This window comes from Barbus barbus (assembly GCF_936440315.1).
Source record: "Barbus barbus genome assembly, chromosome: 16".
Lineage (NCBI taxonomy): Eukaryota > Metazoa > Chordata > Actinopteri > Cypriniformes > Cyprinidae > Barbus > Barbus barbus.
Window position 1 is genome coordinate 6,517,601 of NC_136744.1, and position 20,469 is coordinate 6,538,069.

Below are 20,469 nucleotides of genomic sequence, written 5' to 3' on the forward strand. Positions count from 1 at the left end.
CATTAATATTCTATATATTCTCATCACTGTTTGTGACGTAGGCTACGGACCTGTATACACTGGAGTAGCCTCCTAATAGTATTAATATTAATAACTTTATATGAAGAAAGCAGCCTATAATCATAACTGATTGTACCTCATAGTAGTTTTAATAATGAGCATAATTGTAGGCAGCATTATTTTGCTATTATCAACGCTAGCTCATCATATAGACCCTGATGGTGGAAGTAGTTTAATCGCGCTCCTCCTGCGCTGTGTTTCTCATCGCAGCACTCCAGCACGAGCAGCGAACGCAACGCGTCGCGTCGGGATTCCTGAGGATTACCCGGCGTGCCCCGCGGGAAAGATGGCGCTGGACGGGAGCAGATGGAGATAAACTTTATCTGAAATCGGGAACAGCGGTTATCTACACCTGCGATCCGTGGTAACGCGTCAACTCCTCCCGGAGAGATACCGGCGACAGGACGCGGCATCGGCGATCGCTCTTGACGGCGCGAGCGGAGAGATTTTAGCGGCCGTTAGCAAGTGTGTGTGTGTTAGCCAGCGAGAAGAAGAAGAAGAAGAAGCGGGCAAAGTTTATTCAGTTTGAGCAGGAGTCTATCCCAAACTCTGGGTTTAACTGCGAAAAAAATCACTAACGCAGGTAAGAAGTTCATAAATATATTTCTGTGAAACATTAGTCCATTCAGTATCAAATCTATTTTCATATATTGTTGAGATACGCGGCCAGTCACCGTTCAGATGAACTGATAAACCATACATAAACATCATATCTCTGATCTGTGAATGCTTCTTGATCATATCTCTGACCCGTGAATGCTTCTTGATCATATTCTCGGGACCAGATTAGAGAAGGTGACTAGTCTTGTCAGGTGTTTTCCGCGCATTTATTCGGCCATGAGCAGCGAAAATAAACGCTTCTGCGGTGTAATCTGTGTAATGTGTTTTCTCCATTCACTGTTCGTGATTTAAAACACTTCTAATGTCTCTTTGTGCTCCTGATCAGAGATATACTCATATTAATGCTTACCGAGTAGATCCGGTTACACGGTCTCTTAATACTCGACCGTTTATGAATATGATGATTATGATGTCCTAAAGCGATGGGGATTAACATTTGATTCACGTGTCCTTATATTAAATAGTATAACTTCGCGGAATGCTGCCGGGAAGAAAACACGATGCGATATTTCGACGATATACTCCGTTTATGGTGAAATAACTCCATCTTGGACACCGATCAGGTAACCCTCCGGCTGTCACGATCCTCAAATGTTGCTGAAACGATGAATTGTCATACAGATAATTGCGGTTGAGGTTTAATTGTCTGTTTTTGGCACGTGCAGTGTAGGTTTAATGTACATTGACTCGTGCACTATACACACATATTGCTCAAGCAGGCTCTAACACGCATACATTTCTGCTTTGCGTCCACTTGATGTCTTTTGGCACACGGCCAACTTCAATATTATATTATGCAATATATCGTATTCCTCACTTTGATTTCCAGGTAATCTGACCTACACAACAGGGCTCTATGCTTACTTTTCTTTTAAAAAATTTAGTAGCATTTATTAAATTCTGATCAAAAATGAACCTTCACTTGCGAGGTGATATTTGACTCCTTAAAGTGATTTACAGGGATTTCGTTTTTTACCCTTGTAATGGCATTTTTCTAATTTTATTAAAAGTATGTCATTGTTTGTCAAATTCAAAAAAATATATTAATAATCTTTTTTATCATTTCTAATTAAAACAAGTAGAATAAGATAGCAATTAAATGAAATCAGTATTTAAGAAATAAATTTGTACTACAGAAGTGGCACACATTAATAAATTCATGTTGAGGTTAATGTTTAAATATACAATTTTGAATGTAGAAATATTAAACAATTTAAATAGCAGAAAATATACTTTAACTAAAACTGCCAGTAGGTGGCGCTATGTCACTGATTTTATCACATTTAATTGATTTGTTCGAATGGCCGGTTCATTCAGGAATGAAGTACGTGACTGTCTTTGGTTGTTTCTCAAACGGAAGGCTGTAACGTCGCTGAAGGCCGTCTCGATCGGAAGGACCCTTGGAAGACAGCCTTCGCTTCGCGTCCTCCTTTCAGCTGAAATTGAAGGATGCATGGGATGTACTCTCAATCACCCACAATCCTTTGTACCCATTTCATGAAAGTAAACTGATGAAAAACGAGTCAGTACTGAGCTTGTCTGAATTTATAATGACATTTGTTTTGTTGTAAATTACTAAACGCTAAACTGCCAATAATTTAAGCCACGGACAGCCTGATGAAATGGAGCAAAATAAGGCAATAGTGTTGTCGTCATACAATATAAGTCACTTAATATTAACTTCTTGTTTAATGAACTGTTGTGTTAAATCAATATCACATTTGCAAACTCCCTTAATATTCATTAAAAGCTGTCACTCATCTTAGTTCATCGTGATCTCACAAAACTCCGTTATAATCAATGAAGCTCCTTACACTGCACAATGAATCTCGTTTACACAGTTTACACTGTTATAATGGGAGAATACGTCTGTGATACATTACTCAATGCTGCAAAAACACACAAGTACATTAGAAACCTTTAAAGCTCCCTCAGCACAAACACAAATGTGACCCTGGACCACAAAACCAGTCTTAAGTGTCAATTTTTCAAATTTGAGATTTATACCATGGTACTTTTTGGTCCTCTTTTGTTAGTATAGGCAGCTCGCTAGTTTGAGATGAAGACAGTGTTGAATGTCTCTCAGGTGAGGTGAAATAAACTGCAGTGTTTCATTGCGTAGTGCTTGCTTGATATGACAGGCTAGCTGCTCCCATTCCTCCTCCCTGTTTATTGAGTGTACTTAAAGTGAGCTGATAAGTCATGCATGTCTCAGCCGTAATTTACAGATGGGTAATGTCGATAAACAATTAGTAAATTGCAGTTTGTTACGAAGAGCTGAACACATTGCTGATTAGGACTAAGCGTTTGGTCGTTATTGGGTTGTACAACTACCTAATTCAATGTTAATAATTTAGTTCATGCAAACAGATTCATTTTATTGCAAATTTCAGCTAGTCAGTACAGAGTTATTGATTATTGGCGTTTCAAAGGATTCCAAAATATTGATTTCAGGAGGGAAATGTAGATGTCGCAGTGTATAATGCAGTGAATTTTTATCGAAAGTGAAAATATAGTTTTGGCAAAAAAATGAGCTTTAAGTATAAACAAGTAATTCAATTATGCAAAATAGATTTTTGCATAATTAACTAGATTAACAGTATGATACAGATAAAGTTGATGAACAATAAAAACATTGACAACCAGTCAGAATCTATCCATCTTTAAAGATTTTGAGCATTTAAAGCAGCAGACGACAACTTTGTGTGCACTTAGATTCAACAGAACGGTATTGTCAGTTGGTGTGGACGGGCCTTTATTAATAAAGGTATCATTTTGTGAAAGTGACATGACATACGGCCAAGTATGGTGACCCATACTTGGAATTTGTGCTCTGCAATTAACCCATGCAAAGTGCACACACACAGCAGTGAACACACACCCGGAGCAGTGGGCAGCCAATGCTGTTGAGGGTTCGGTGCCTTGCTCAAGGGCACCTCAGTCGCGGTATTGAGGGTGGAGAGAGCGCTGCACATTCACTACTGACAACTGAAAAATAATAGATTTGCGTAATTGACCAATTTAATGGCAGGGTAGGTGATTTGGTTAAAAAAATTTTTTTGTTATGCTGGTTGAAAGTCTCTTCACATCCTAATAGCAATCACAAAGTTAAGTGGTCTATATTTATTTATATAATCTGTGGAAGGCTTAGGACCATAAATTGTTTGTGCAATCAGATTCTACGATAGATATGTATTTGCATACCTCTTCGAAGTTGTTTGTGCATCTGACAGCATTGCGTTCAACGCTGTTTCTTATCGTGTCGCTGGTTAGCCTCTGATTTGCCTGAGCACGTTCATGTGTTTTGGTGGAGGCATGGCTTTGGAGAGTGATTTACAGGGATTGTGGGACCTTATACTTTCTCTGGAACCGCCTATCCTGAATTTAACTCTTTATGCTGTTCTCGTTGTTCTTAGGGTTTAAAAAAACGGTGGTAGTAAGTAGGGCTGCACGATTAATCAAAATTAAATTGCAATCGCGATTTGGCAAAAACTGCGATTGTAATGCAAATCTTTCAGTGAAGCACTGTTCTGTGATCAGTAGTAAATCTCCATCTGAAGGCCAGAGGGCGCGCTCGTGCTGAAACTCAAAATATGCCACGCAGAATGCAACGATTTTGCATTCGAATGTGGATTTTTATTTTAAATTTGACGAATATTCAAAATATTTTGACAGCCCTACTGATCACAGAACTGTGCTTCACTGAAAGATATGCATGACAATTGCATTCGATTAATCGTGCTGGCCTAGTATGAAGTTTCTTTCTATTTTTTTTTTTTTTTGCAGTTTCGGACAAATATTTTTGGGTTTGCTTTACTACAGCAGTTAATGTTGAATAGCAGGTGCTTACTGATGTCTGACTGGACTATGATGGGCTATTCCATAAACTCAACTGTGCTGATGTAGTAAATACAGGGGTGAAAGGTCAGTGACCTCTCCTCCCACATGTGCTGTTGGTTCACTTAGAACATTTTCTGGGTCTTAGCAGCATTCTCTCTCATGCGGCTCCAAACGTTGAACGTGTGTGCTCTGTTAGCACCTCACACACAGCGCTGCTGGTGAATTTGTGCTAGGCGGTGTCGTATGATAGCGCAGCCCCCCGTGGAGGTTTATCAATTAGGAAACAGCCAGTGTGAAAATGTTTGGGGAGGGATTTGTTGAAAGATTACTCTGTCAAGTGCCGCTGCGTGTAGCTCGGCTTAGCTGAAGAGATAGGGCTTGTGTGCAGCCTAGAGTGTTTAATTGGGAAAAGGTGATTGAGAGTCGGATAATTGTTGGACGATTGATGCTGTTAAGTCTTCTTCCATTAAGTAAAGTGTAATGATCTGAGGCTTTCTGCTGTTTGAGTGTGGTTTTGTTAGGACTGTTTGGGGGGGGAACAAGGGTAAAGTTGGTGACCATCATAATTTGTTTATACAGCAGTTCTTTACTAAAATGCATCAAATTCACATTTGGTCGCAATTGAGATTAATAGGACTGTTAATAATTAAGCCTGCGAAGCGATTAATCGCATTCAAAATAAAAGTTTGTTTACGTACTACTATATGTGTGTATTGTATATTTATTATGTATATATAAATACACTAGGGCTGCACAATTAATCGAATTTCTAATTGCGAATACGATTATGAATGCCACGATTACATAATCGTTCAAAGCCACAATTACAAAAATAAATAAACAATTAAAAACGCCCACTTGCATTATTCTGTGTGCTTAAGAGGTGTTTGCAGCGCGGGGTTTAACAAACTCAAACACTGGATAAAAGACATTGTCTAACCCATAGTCATTGTCACTGTGTTGTGCATGATAGATATGTTAAATGCCAAACGGTACTTGTTTGAACTGTGCGCCACACTGACCTTTTATCCGCTCGCCTCAAAAGAAAACAGCGCAGCGCGAGCTTAGAGCGTATGTGTTTATTACAGTGACCCTGCAGTAACAAACTTAAACAAGCACAGAAAGTCTGGATTTTTTTGAGTATTTTTACATTTGTAGATTTTCCCCTGAATTGTGCAGCTTTAATTGCATTAAATATGTTGCTACAAAAACATACATTTAGAAAAATATGTTGTTAGTGTATAATAAAAGGCTGAAGTATATTATATTAACAATAAGGAATATTGTGATTATTTTTGATTATTATGACAATTTTAATAATTTTATTTTAATATTCAGTTCAAGACTTAGTTCCAATAATGGCTGTGAATTAAAGCGGAGTTAAATTAAATGTCTCAATGAAATGTGATTTTTATTTATTAAATATTATTATTATTTTTTTATGTTGATGTATCTTTTATTGACTTATTTTGCCCTCATATCTAAGGAGCAGTGAGATATAAAATGATTCTCATATTGTGGTTCAAATCACCAATATTTGTCACAACAATTCCGCTTTTTTGTCCAAATCATGCTGTGCTGTTCCAAATGGTCACCTTCAACACACATGCTCAATTCAGTGCAGGAATCATCTGGTTTTTGTTTTGCTTTAAACGGCACAAAGAAGGGCTGTTGAAGATGACCTTGGCAGTCGAAATTGGTTTAGAATTTCAGATACACTCTATTCATCAGCGTTTGCCCACACACTGCATGGCCTTTCAGAAAAGCTGTCAGACGGTCTTTTTTTAAAGCAGCCATTTGAATGCTTTTATTAAGATCAGCTCAGCAGTTGTTTTGACTGTATGGTATGGTACTGGAAAGATGCACCTGTGATTTTCTTCAGAAATGCCAAGGCTTCTGTGCATCTACTGGACATTTTTAGACTGCACAGATTCTTTTCACAAACAAAAATCTTTTATTCTTGGTACTAAACTATGGTTATCGGTTAGGACAAGATGTGAAGCGCCTTTGAAAGCAAGTTTTTCTTCAAAATATTTGTAATATTTTAAAGCTTACATTTTGCCTTCAGTGAATAGTCTGCAAGGACTTTTTGGTGTGACCTACATGTTGCAGTGTTTTGGAAGCTCCTCTGGAATTCGCTCAAATCTTTGTTTTGAGCAGGAGGGAGCGAGAGTCGTGAGGATTGTGTGGAAACATTCCTTTGCTTGGCCGAGCTCCCATGCTGCTGAAACGCTCCTCAGTATCCACCATTCAGTTCTTGTGCAAATGTACCCTCCGCTTGCTTGCTCCCATTGTCAGCCTGTCAAGTCTGTTTTTATGTTTGTTGCTTGAATCCAATTATCCATGACCTGCAACATATCCCTGCACCTTTTCTCAACGCTCCAGACACAGGTTACTGATTCTTTCCTCCATCTGTCTCTTTCATAGCACTTTCTGTTCTCTACCTTCATCAGTTTTCCAGCAGTGCTTGGAGATTCTCGCTTAAAGTTAATGAAATCACCCGTTTGCCCATAATGACCAAATAAGCAGCTGAAATGTCTCGCAAAGGTCAGTACTTCAGAGAAGCGAGAACATGTACATTTTTTCATTTCCAAAATTCACCTTGAAATGAAATGTCTCTGCTTAACTTTGCTTTTTCTGTGCTTGCTAAACCTTAAAAGATGATTTTTGCTTCAGTTTGGGTCTTTATGATGTCAAAGTCAACATATATGTTGTAAAACGTGTCTGATAATGAAAATGCACTGATTACAGAGATCAATCGATATTAATTAGCCTATAGTAATGTAAAGTATTAATAACATTTTTGATCCAAAAAAATAATTCTTATTTTTATACACTATATTTCTAATTTTTTATATAATATTTATAATACAATTTTATATATATTTATTATATATATATATTTTTTTTTACAATATTTTTAATAATATTATACACATTAAAATATTAAATATAGTCTTTGATGTCAAAGTGAGCATACATTTCTAGTAGTGTAAAATTACATCTGAATTTAAGGAACACTGATTACAGAATTTAATTGATATTAATTACAGAAATAATATGAAGTATTCCTGTCAGATATGATCCGAAATATAATTCTTAAAAAATATACACATTATACTATTTAAAATGGTTTTTAAAGTTATTAGAAAATTGTTATAGTGATTAAGTGATTAGGAACATTATTGGTCGTAAACAGAATAGCATTTTCATATTTGGAAGAAATCATGTGTCTGTGGCATCAACTACACCATCTTTCATTCCTGCAGCACTCAGAAGCCACATGGAAGTCTGACTGTTCTTTATGAGCACAACTGGCTTTCCAGGGAGCTCAAATCTCCACCATCTCCATCCTATTCTTTCTCGCTTGTTTCTTCTTTTACCTGCACTTGTTTTTGCCCGCGGTGTTAACAGAGCGGGAGTGGTAATCCTCAGCGCACATTAGGCCTGGCTCCACACACACCAGCTGCTAGAAGGAGCTTAGTGCTCCACATCTCACACTGGCAGGTGGCTGGGCTATCCGCTGCTTCACCACTAGCCATGAAGAGTCCCCTAGACCTCAGGTTTCCACACAGCATCAGGTCCGAGCTGATCTACTTATTATAATTGTCCGTTCCTGCACTTCCTTTGGAACGTGCTGTAATTTCATCTGAAGAGTTCTGTTGGTTATCAAGGACATTTCATAACACTCCATATTTCAGCAGTTCTGTTTGCTTGTATACTGCATTACATGTCGTGCAGCTTGATGATTATGCATTGTTAAAGGCACAGTTCACCAGTAAAAATCTCTCACTCTATTGGTTAGTAAGACTGTCACTCAAGGCTGGCAGTCATGCAAATGCTCTGGAACTGAGTAATATCGCGTCCACCTCGCAGGCTTTGCGATTAGCGTCTCAAATTGCGGTTCGATTTCGATTAATCGCACAACCCTATTCTATTCCAGCCAGAGACTATAGAGAAGTTGACATCCGTTTAATAAGAGGTTTCATAATGAGGCTAGTTTCTGTGTTCATCCCCATGAATTAAATGTTTTATCTGATTTTTGAATGTATTAACGGAAAGGGGACTAGTATAGAAGTTATGTGCTTGGATGACACACCATTATGACTAGAACTGATTCACTTGAATGCCTTGTTGCTTGATTCTTGTGCTTTGTTTTTTTAACAGAACATTGTGAAATTTTACAATTATTCTTTAAAAATGTCTTAAAATGAACAAGAATTTTTAATAAAACATGATGTGAGCTTAATGGGAACAGGGGTGTGCTTAAAGGGTACAAAAACGTACCAGACTTTTTGAATTTAATGATGTATATCTTAATTGAAATGCTTTTGTGTGGAGATTAATATTTTATTTTAACATAACGTTTTGTACTGAAACCAATATTTTGTGCACCAAAAATGCCTCAATGTGGATTTCGGTGAGTTTAATAGGTACGTTTACCCTATGCGTCTGTTCAGAGGATTCAGTTCAGTGTTCACGCACCATCTGAAACACGCTTCTCACATGTGCGCGCAAGTAACAAATAGAGTTCCCTTTCGCCTTTTCTCTCTGGAATTGTTTAAGATTCAGCATTAAGCATCCGCTCAATGACTAAATGTAAATTTCAATTTATTTATTTGAGCCTGACAACCCCAGTCTAGTGTTTAAAAGGAAGTGAGTAAATGCTAATAGAATTTTCTTTTTTGGGGGAAGTGTTACTTTAATAGAAAATGAAGCAGAATTGCATCCGTAGCATGTAAAGAACCCAAAGCGTGACGTGTGCCAGTTACTTTTGTGCCATTGCGGAACGTCACTTCTATAAGCTGCCAGCTCACAGCAGGATGTTCATTGACTCATATCCCTGCCTTTCTCTTCCTGTCCCTTCCTAAATATCTCGCTCAGTTTTTCCTCCTGACGTCAGCACTTCTATTTTTGTCCCCAATGGACATTTATGTAGAGCTATAATTAATATCTCTGAGAATTACAAATTACCCTTTAGAAGTTGGGTTTTTTAAGCCCTGTCATTCACTGAAAGGTCACAGTGGTTTGGATACCTTTATATGAGATTGTATTTAGTTCACATGGACAGAATGGCCTATTTCTGTCAGTGTTGCCCTGGAGCTTATGTTACAGGTGCAGCAGATGTCTTAAGTTATCCAGTTGACACAGATGAGTATTGGCATTTCCATTAGCCTGACAGTCTTCCATTCTGTTTCCTTATGAAGAAACGTGTGAAGCTGACACCTACACTAAATACAATCTAATTTTGGAGTTGTGGCAGTGGATAGAGTTCAGACTTGTGTCTAAACACTGCTCTTTAAAGGAAGAGTTCACTTAAATGTGAACATTTTTATCATGCGCTCACTCACACTCCTTTTCAAACCAGTTTGACCGTCCTCCTTTTTGTGGGCCACAAAATGAGATGTTTTGAATATTGTTCAAGCCATGTTTTTATCTATTGAAAGTGAGTGCAGATTATTTTGCTGCCAAGCTCCAAAGACAAAATCTCCATAATCAAACATGGCAGGATTGTGGTCCTTTTTAAAGCTTGAGATATTATAAAAATTGCTGTTCACTTTTATTGAATGGACAACATCAGCTAGAAGATTATTCAGAATTTCTTTAATTACGTTTGATTCATTTTTTCCGATTCAGAACTACACAAGGGTGAGTAAATGACCTGTTGCCTCGAGATTATTAGGAACATTTTCAAGGTTGATTCAGGCTTGAGTGGTTCCTAGCAGTTGTGCTGATTGGATATTATTCTTGTGGACACACCCCCATCCCATAGCAGTGTAAATGAAATCACTCAGAGGAACTGAAAGAGCCACCTCAGCTATAATCTGACCTCCTACAAACCCAGCGCTCACAGCTGGAGGTCCCATTACTACTGATTTACTGATGGTGGTTAAGACGAACAAGCCCTTTTAAGAGACTGAATAAAAGAAAAATCCTCGAACCCTACGTTAACAGCATGTAACTTGTCCTTTTCCTATTATTCTGCATGTTTGTATTTAGACATTTGCTATTGAACAATTTTGGATATGTTGATACTTATTTCTCCTTTTTTTACATTTAGATTAATGCTATTAAATGGCTCGAATACCCTTCACAACGGCTGCCCTGATTTGCAGTCTGTGCTAGTTGTCAAAGGTCAGATGCAATCTCACTGAAAATGTTAAGTGTTTGATCAACAAATTTCAGCTTCAGACTAGATTAAGCAATCTTCCCAAAATATCACATCACAATCTTACAACACACAATCACAATCCACTATGTGAATCGCAATATTCCCAATTTTGCAAAACATGTCTTTTTGTAAATGCTTTCCAAGATGGACATTTTGACATTTTTGTTTATATTTGACCTAGGGAATAGTCACTTTCACAGTTCCTCTTTTTAAAATACAGATCGTCCCACAGTAGACTACATTTTACGATAGTAATGCAGCATTACGATTTGGACATTACGTTTAGACATTCAAGGAGGGGCGAAAGCACGCTGCTTTAAAGGAAAGGAACGGCTTGTGGCACAGTGATCATTTTATTTTGATTATCACATTTTCATAATCGTTGGAAGCCAAAATCAAAACTTAAAGTAAATTCAGATTTATTGCACAGTCACAGCAATCTAGTAGGCAGGGATTGCTGTAGTTTTAACATTGAGCACATAAAAGATCACAATCTTTACGATTCGCTTGAAAAGACATTATGGACAACTTTAAGATCGATTAAACTTCTAGATCGCCCTCCCCTACTTAAAGGTGGGGTTTGCATTTTTTCAAAAACGCTTTAGAAAATGAGTCTGGGCTGAGTAACAAAACAAACTTGTAGCCAATCAGCAGTAAGGGGCGTGTCTACTCATGATGCGAGGAGAGAGCACTCATCAGTGCACAGGACTGGCATCAGCCGAGCTGAGCGACGACAGAAAGATAGAGATGGCGGATAAAAAACAGAGGAAAACGTCTGCGGAACAAAAGAAGGCTTACACCGTGTCCACACCGGACACGACAAAGCGACCGTTGAAAATCATTTGAAATTTGTGGAAATTATGTCATAAATAGAACGCGGCAGCAGTTTACTGTCAGGGATTTGTCGTGTCGCAGCGCGGCTTCCAGTGTAGACAGCATCACTGATTATAATAAGTTCTATAGTATTTGGCCGCGCCGTGTTACGATAAGGCAAGAAGGACCCGTGTAAATATCGGAACTCAAAGAGTGGGAAGGCTTGCAATCGGACGCTGAGGTTGCTTCGTTTCTTCTTGATAGGAGAGTAACGTTGGTTTTGCTTTGTTTCGCAGAACTAATCGTTGCAGTACGTATGTGTGGGGCGGAGCTATCAAAATAGGGGCGAGACCCTTTTGGGGTAGGGGCGTGTTTGTTTAGGTGGTTTCAAATGTCAATATACCAGAAATCGCTTACCCCACCTTTAAGACTATGACTTAATCCAGTCAAATCCAGCATGTTTGATATTTTGATCTGATTTTAGAACACATTTTCATCTGTCGTGTGTAATCTAGCAACGAAGTGCATGTTTCTGAGTTTGTACGATGTCTGGTGTTTCAAAATCCTTTCAGAGAATTACAAACACTAATAGAATAAACTGTTAGCCAGTATGTAATCTTTATCAAATTTCAAAATGAACTTGCATTTTTATACTGTACACCGATTTTAGTTTTTAGGGTTTTATTTTATTTTGACAAAATAGTAGAGAATTTTAATGTTATCCATTTATTGGTAATTCGCCAGTTACCAGCTGATCGATCTGTGCTTCTTAAAAGTTCCATACTTACATTAATGGACGGATCCAAGCCAGACGTAGAGACTTGAACACTGGTTTCTTTTGAGTTGAGCCAATAAACAACCACCTGGCGACCATTGTTGATATCTTGGCATTGTGGTGGTGAGATTTGCGCAGATATGTACGCACTTACATTTACTTAATTTGCTTCTGGCCTTTTGGAATGAATGTCTTCTATTCTACCTTTTGTAGGAAAACTTCCTCAGCCTATAGCAGCTCTGTTATAGTCTTCATTTATAGTCTACACAGCAGGCCGTCAGCCTGTCCATTACATCTCACCATTTGAGGTTAGCCGCACTGGCTGCTATTCTCAAAAGCAGAATAGTGTTCTTGTTTACGTGTTTTGTTGGTTTCTTTCCGGTGCCGAGTGAAACACTTTTGAGCAAGTTTTCGGTTTGGTGAGTGTTGTCAGATAAAGGTTTTAATAAAACTTTGAGTTCAGATACTTTGCAGGATCACACAGTTTTGTGCAAGTCCTGTGCATAGAGGAAGATGAAACCTACCTTCCTTGGATTTCTCACAATCCCTTGTTATGGAGTCTGCATCTGCATGAATGAAATATTACTTAAGTGTGCTTTCTTTCCATTTTCTCTATATGCTTTGAGCATTTGAAATCCCATTGAATTCGTGACTGAATATTGAAGAGGGTTATACGCTGACTTTGACCTGCAGGTATGGAAATAAACGAAACCATCTAAAAGCAATAAATGAAAGAGCCCCTGGATTCTGTATTAGAAGTGTCCATGTCCAATATTCTCTGTAGTCTCTCAGGGATTTTCAGAGGTGATTCCTATATGAACCGATGGTAAATTTCCCCCATGACTTGTGGGTTCGGCTGGCGATATTGTAGCACTGATGAAAGAGGCCCAGTGTAGTCAGGACTGCAGCTCCTGGCATGAGATGTATTTACATGCCTTAGCACAGAAGCCCACTGAGCCTCCCAGAGTGTGAGAGAGTTGCTTTAAGACTGAATCTCCCTCCCACCTCAGAAGAAGCTTGATTCAGACACAGAAAAACCACTCGCACTTGCCCCCGAGCTCCGTCTGCATTCATACATGGAGCTCTTCTGGGACTTACTGGCATTCAGCTCTGACATGACATGGACTGAGACTGTCCAGATTTGCCAGTGTCCCTCTTCCTCTGCTGTTTTCCATCTCGAAGAATCACAGCACTGACTGTGATTGATTGGGGGGGAAAAAACATCATGTACAAGACTGTAGAAAGAGAGAGTACGTTTGAATTGATTTTCAGGAGCTGGTGAGTGAAAACTACATTTTCATAATCGACTTTTTATAGTAATCTTTAGTGGTAACGGTTAATGTGGTTTGCCAATGTTATTACGTCCAGCTCAAACAAACAGATTGCATTTACGCTTGTTTCTGTGAGTGGCACATAAATTACACACTTCATCTGCTTCCTTCCATGAGAAAACGTTTTGGATATCATCGAATGGGCGTTCATTTGTCACTGCTGGAACCTAAGGCATTTGCAGGAGGGGAAACAGAGGCGACTCGGGATGCCTCCAGCCCTGCCTTTAGCTCTGACTACTCCCAGTCAGGAAGTTCATAATAAAGGCCAACCGAGTTCAACCACTCTAATCTAGCAGAGAGATCGATGTCTGTCATGAAACGTTTTTCATCGCAAAGCACTTTCCATCATCCTTGAAGCATGTCTTCTGTAGCCATCACATGCTCTGAAAGGCTTTGTATAAATAGACGTGCATAAATCAATAAACCTTCTGGGAAATGCGGACATATTGTCCATTCATTAAGGAAGCCCACTTCTAAGTTAACCAAATTCTCAGCATTGAAACTGTAATTGGCGGAGAAAGCTGTCCCAGAATGCAGTTTGACGTGCTCAATCAATCCAAGATGGAATATGTAATTAAAATAGACTATTACCCAATATTTGTGTGCTTTGTTTTATGCTCATTATTGAGACTTTTTTTAATGGATGTCATGGAGGAGAGGATTCACAATGCTGAATAAACTGCTTTTGTGGGGAAACAGCTCATCGTTTAATAAATTGATAGCCTATTAGCTATTTTTTTTAATCATGTTTGCAAATAAATATTCATTTTGGATTAATTTCTTATAAAACAGCAATTTGTTTCAGTTTAAACGCTTAAAAGAAGTGCCAATTGCTTACTGATTTCCTGTCACATATTGCAACATCTTATTTGCCTAAGCACCTTGAAATCAAGAGAGAAATGTCTGGAAAAACAGCAGAGGAAGAGGATTGCTGGGAAATCTCGCTCCATTTTCTGAAAGATTTAGCTTGAATAATCACCTAAATCTTTTACTTTGTAAAAAAAAACAACTTAAGTTTTTTGTAAAAACTGGTATCGGTATCGTATCGGTGCTTGTTTATTGCTTGGTTTATTCTGCAATAACAACTGGCTGGATGTACATTATTACACTTATTATTTGGCTACTTGCCACGCAAGTAATTAACATTTTTCCACAAAATATTAATTTGAGTTGAAGTGTTTTATTAGCTCTTTAAACGCAAAGTTTCCGCAAAGACAAAGTTCCTAACAACTGTCTTTGAGGCTAGACGAAGTTCAGACAAGATAGACATTTAAGGCATAATTTACAGTTGTATAACTAATTACACAGCTTTTCACCACAAAAATAAAGACGAGGCCATGAAATGTTATTTGAGAAGAATGCGTTTTAAAATCGTACCTGTTTATCTTAAATCCATTACAGTGTGCAAAAATAACGGACTGACCTGTTAATGTTCACTTTCATGTTTTTATGTTCCCATTTATTCTTTGGGTGTTTGAATAAATGAAATGAATGGTTCAAAAACAGTGGAAAAATCTGATAGTTGGCTTCTAGCTTGAGGAGAGCAGAAGTTGATGAGCTAGGACTGACCCTTCAATGGAGCTTGTCTCTTTGCTGCTTTGCTTCACATACCTCAGTGGCTGTAGCTTCTGTGGTCTCACGGCGGATTTTTCCTGAAACTCTCTCAACAAACCTGTCTTGTTCTTGCCTGCTGGTGTGTAAACTAGGAAAACAGTTTATTTGTTTTCTGTTTTTTCCACATCTTCACATCCCTTCCTTTCCTTCATGCTCTTGCTTTTCTACTTTTACTTTTTCAGCGCAGTCAGAATTCTCAATATGTCTGTGTCTTGCTTGGAGCTCAGCGAGAGCTCTTTCTAATTAAACGAGTATGCTAATGCCGTGTGTGGCTTGTCCTATGTTGCCTCTCGTTGCTCGCAGAGTCTTTGAGATGCAGACTGTGGGAACATCTGTTGAATAGCTCCTGGAAACTGAATGTCTCTGCCTCATTGTTTCTCCTCCGAAGAGCCCAGTGGTGCAGAGAGGCAGATGAAGAGGGACAGCGTGGAGGTTGTAAGTTAGGCAAGCTAATGTAAGAGAGATGTGACTTCACACTTGTATGGGAGTCTCCATCTGTCGTCGGTCTTGGCTTGTCTCTACACTTCACGCAGATATATCAGCTTCACCATCTACTCTCGCAAGGCAGTACGGTTCATCCTCTCTCGCGTTCTCCCTGGCGGGATCTCGGCACACGTTCCCAACGCTCTGTACTCCCTGGAATTGCCCTGAACAAAACGTATGCTGTAATGAGCACTCTCTCTGGCTTAAACAGACTATGCCCCGCGGACTCATGGGCTTTAAACACTCTAAATTGTTAATGGAGGGTCATTTTTAAATTCGAGTTAATATAATCCTGGGTTATCTTATTCCAGGATTCCTTTTGTTCAAACTTGGTATTATATTACTCTTTATTCCTTTGCCATAAGAAATTGGGTTGGCTTGGCATGCAAGATATATTGGTACCATATCGATTATCAGCTGATTTTAGTGATTTAAAAAAAAGTTTATCTATATCTTTAAGAAAACCACTAATAATTTTGTGACAGTCAATTGTAACCTTATTTTATAATATTTTCATACTGCACACATTATATTGTTGTGATGCCTAAATTCACTAACTGAAATTTAAAATGATTTATTTAAATTTTTAGTATTTTATTTTTTTATTTATTACAAATAAAAACAGTCGGTACTGACTGGTATCACGGTCGTTACTTTTGACAACACTGTGCTATAGCCTATGATTTATTGATATTATGGTCACTGTATGATATACGTTTTATGGGTGTGGGAGTTATTTAATGTTTTTCTATTGATTAAAGTGTTTTTTTTTTTTTTTTTTTTATTAATTGGGAAATGTAAGTGTTATTGCAGTAAGTGCAATAAGAAACAACACCCTTTGCAATCATGTTCTTTTTTGATTTTGCTCTGTTTCCTTAAGTTACAGGTGTGAAATGCTGGTTAGACCAGGGTTGAAATGCCCATAACCTGAAATTAGAAAAATTTTACAAAAGTTGAGTGCTTTTTAAAATGACCATTTGTGTCTGATCACATGATCCACTCATGAAGGTGAGCTGAGGTCATTTGAACAGCAAAAATTCTTGATATTCCTCAACTGAGGAATGCATCATTTGACAAGGAGTCATTGACAAACCAGTGTCCTGTGCCATATGCTCAGATCTCTCATTAGTATAATAAAAAAAATCAGAGGTCCAGTATCAACACTGACATTTATAATGTAGCCACAATATAGTGCAATTATTAAATGCAAAGATGGTCGCGGACACATGCAGATAGGTTAACCAGGCATATCTGGGATGTAGAATGTCAGTACATACATTTATTGGCTTTCTAAGCCATTTCAACGTTCAGCAGAGCTTTAAAGTCACTTTCGTGTAATTGCAGGTGGGTTATGGTAATTAGCCAAAGATCTGACATTTAAGAGCTCCATATTGTTCCTGTGGTAACGAGTTGACTTCATGATGGATTACTCATACGGTTCTTTTCAAACAGAACAGACGCCACATTTGCTACAGCTAGTCTGTGTGTTGTGTGTATATCATTTGACTTACCCTGAATCATTTGCATTGACCTGCTGATTAGTCAGCAATTAAAAATGAAGTGGGAACTGTTTACAATAGGGAATTCATTAACATATGAACTAACAATGACTGATCAGTTAATCTAGTTTATAAATTTCCTTTCGTTCATTGTTAATGTTAATATTCATTCATAATACTGTTAATTTATACAGCTTGAAATGTTAAAAATGTATTAATATATGCAGAAATTAACATGAACCTAGATGAATAAATGCTGTAAATGGTGTTGTTCATGATATGCGTTAATTAATATTATTGAATTAAACTATTGTAGAGTGTTGCCAGAAAAACTCGATGCATAGATTTAAAGCAGTGGTTGTCAACCTTTTTGACTCGTTGACCTCCCGTTGTCCAAATCAACATTTAAAGGCCACATGTAGGCAAAGATTTTTTTCAGTATTTCTGCTGTAATTCTAACAAAGCTGCTTATTTTTATTAACAGAAACTGGAAGTATTCATGTTTTATTGACTGTGCCACATTTTTTGTTCCAGAAGTTTCAGGATGCTCTGTTCTTCAATAAAAATATGAATCATTGAGGGGGTAGTTATAGTAATATAATTATTAAATCAATAAAGTAGTAATCCTTTAGTTGTGGTCTACATGCAGGCGTGAGTTTTACTGCGGCCCAGAGCATTTCTCCATCCCATTCCTTCTCTTTCTCTCTTTTCTTTTCCCTTCATTTTCTATGCTCCCCTTGGAATAAAAAAAAAAAGATATGAATAACGAAAATCTCCCTTTTTGATGTGGAATGTCAGTGTGAGTTAAGGAGCGGGGTTTGATTAACTAAACAGTGTTTTACTTTCACCGTTTATGAAGTCTCAACACTTGACTTGAAATGTCGCTCGTGGATTCAGGTTTAGTGCCGCAGATGTCAAATTGAAGGCGTCACACACAAACGCGCAGTTTTTCTTATGTCTTTAAGAGACAAGCCTGTATCAGCTCACTGATTTGATACATTTCACTTTCTCTTGCTGGTTTCTTCTCTCTCCTCACCAGTGCGTTTTTCCAGTCCCTGGATCTGAATCCATCTCATTGTTGCCGGTGGTTCCCAGGCTGTACTTTGTTTCCTGAGGCATGGATAAAGATTTGGTCTGGAGCTGACTGAAATGAAAATTGGACCCCCCCCCCCCCCCCCCCCTTTACAGTGCAAACAGCCTTTGATATGAGTTTGTGAAAGCAGATGAATGGTTAAAGACAGGACTGTGATGGAGGTCGAGTGTGTTTATAGACTTTGAGAGCCCATTGTATACACTGATCAGCCACAACATTTAAACCATTGACAGGCGAAGTGAATTACATTGCCTACAAAAGCGCCTATAATAGGCACGTGATTGTCAGAACTGGACCATGGACCAATGGGAGGAGGTTGCCATGTCTGATGAAGTTTTCTTTTAGATCAGGAATATGGCCGGGTGCGTGGGTGTCGTTTACCTCGGGACGAGATGCGCTATGGGAAGAAGGCCAGCCGGTGGAGGCAGTGCTATGTTCTGCTGGGAATCCTTGGGTCCTGGCATTCGTGTGGATGTTACTTTGACATGCTCCACTTACCTAATCTTTAGATTGTTGCAGACCACGTACACACCTTCATCGCAACGGCTTTCCCTGATGGTAATGGCCTCTTTCAGCCGGATAGTGCAACCGCCACGCTGCAAAAATTCTTCAGGAAGGGTTTGAGGAACATGACAAAGTGTTCAAGGTTTTGCCTTGACCTCCAAATTCCCCAGATATCATATTGAGCATCTGTGGGATGTGCTGGTCAAACACATTTGATCTATGCAGGACTTAATGGATCTGTTGCTAATGCTTTGTGCCAGAAACCACAGGGCACGTTCAGAGGTCTTGTGGTGTTCATGCCTCGATGCATCAGAGCTGTTTTGGCAGCACGACGGGGGCCTTTATGATATTAGGAAGGTGGTTTTAAAGGGATAGTTCACCCAAAAAAGAAAACTGTCGTCATTTACTCACCCTCAAGTTGTTTCAAATCTGTAGGAGTTTCTTTGAGCTGCTGAGAATGATGGTAACCAAACGGTTGATGGTAGCCATTGACTTCCATAGTATGAAAAAATACTCACTCAGTGTTTCCCACTCTATTTGTAGCGGCAATTTACTGGTTTTTGTAACCTTGATACAATAAAAAATATCAATATTCTATACCATTTTGATGACACAGGGTAAAACTGACACAGCTTTAAGGGCATAAAATTTGAGATTTTTATTGAAAGATAAATATAATAATTTAAGTAGGTAATATAACATGACAGTGAGGAATATTTTTATATTAGGGCTGCAACTAACGATTATTTTTTATATATTTGATATAAAAAAAAAATCTGATTAAATGGATAAAAAAAACTTTTTTTTATTGACAAAATACGCTATTCCACATGCTGCCCAATTGGTGTCCTTCAAACAGACGTGCCAACTGAATGTTATAAACATACTGTATGGAGAATATATCTACATCTATGCTATACATTATATGCAAAAAGAGTTATAAAGCATATTTTAAATAGAGAGTTTAAATATGAATGAATTTCATTGTGTATTGCTTAGGGCTGCAACAACTAATCGATAAAATCGATTATTATCGATTATGAAAATCATCAACAACGATTCTCATTATCGATTAATCGGGTCTGCCCACAGTGTACGTCCCACTTGTCAAATTACGGCACTGAATAATGCATTTCTATGGACAAAATGCATCTAAAAATAGTGGAGGAAACAGAATGCGATTCTGCCGGAGAAGCACGTGATCCAAGCTGCCCAAAACATGATAATTCTTTATTTTAAGCTTTAAGTTAATGCATAAAAGTAATGGCTTGCCCTGTCAGGCGCTTTGACAGATGCGTGTGCGTCCTCAGCGCAAAAACGTTCAGTTTACGGTCATATCCTTATCTATAAATGCCACAAATTCACGCGAGCATTTCCATTTTTGCATAAAGGTCCGTCCTGACAGTCTGTGTTAAGTTTAAAATACCGAATGAGCGCCGGCGCGGCGGGCGCGCGCACGCGCGTCAGACGGACAGAACACAGTAGAGAGGGAGACAATTAGTAGGCTTTTCAGCGCAAACATATCCATTGTGCTGAATTATCTGTTGTTGAAAGTTAATTTAAGGTTTAAAAGTCAACATGCAGTGCGAATATTTTATGGGAGTGTCTGAATATAAACATGAGACGCTCCATAACGGCCTTTTACAGGATAAAGAAATGACGAG

At 38.3% G+C, this 20,469-nt stretch overlaps 1 protein-coding gene across 2 annotated transcripts in view; it reads left to right on the plus strand.

Annotated features, from left to right (window-relative positions):
* The first annotated feature begins 217 nt into the window (after window positions 1–217).
* The window catches only part of LOC306882821 (tight junction-associated protein 1-like), a 93,333-nt gene continuing 73,081 nt past the window's right edge, over window positions 218–20,469 (plus strand). Inside the window, exon 1 of one of the 2 annotated variants that reach the window (XM_079437741.1) lies at window positions 218–643. The gene's annotated coding sequence lies outside the window, so the exon portion shown is untranslated. The remainder of the gene's footprint in view (window positions 644–20,469) is intronic. The other variant, XM_079437742.1, reaches the window with a different exon arrangement.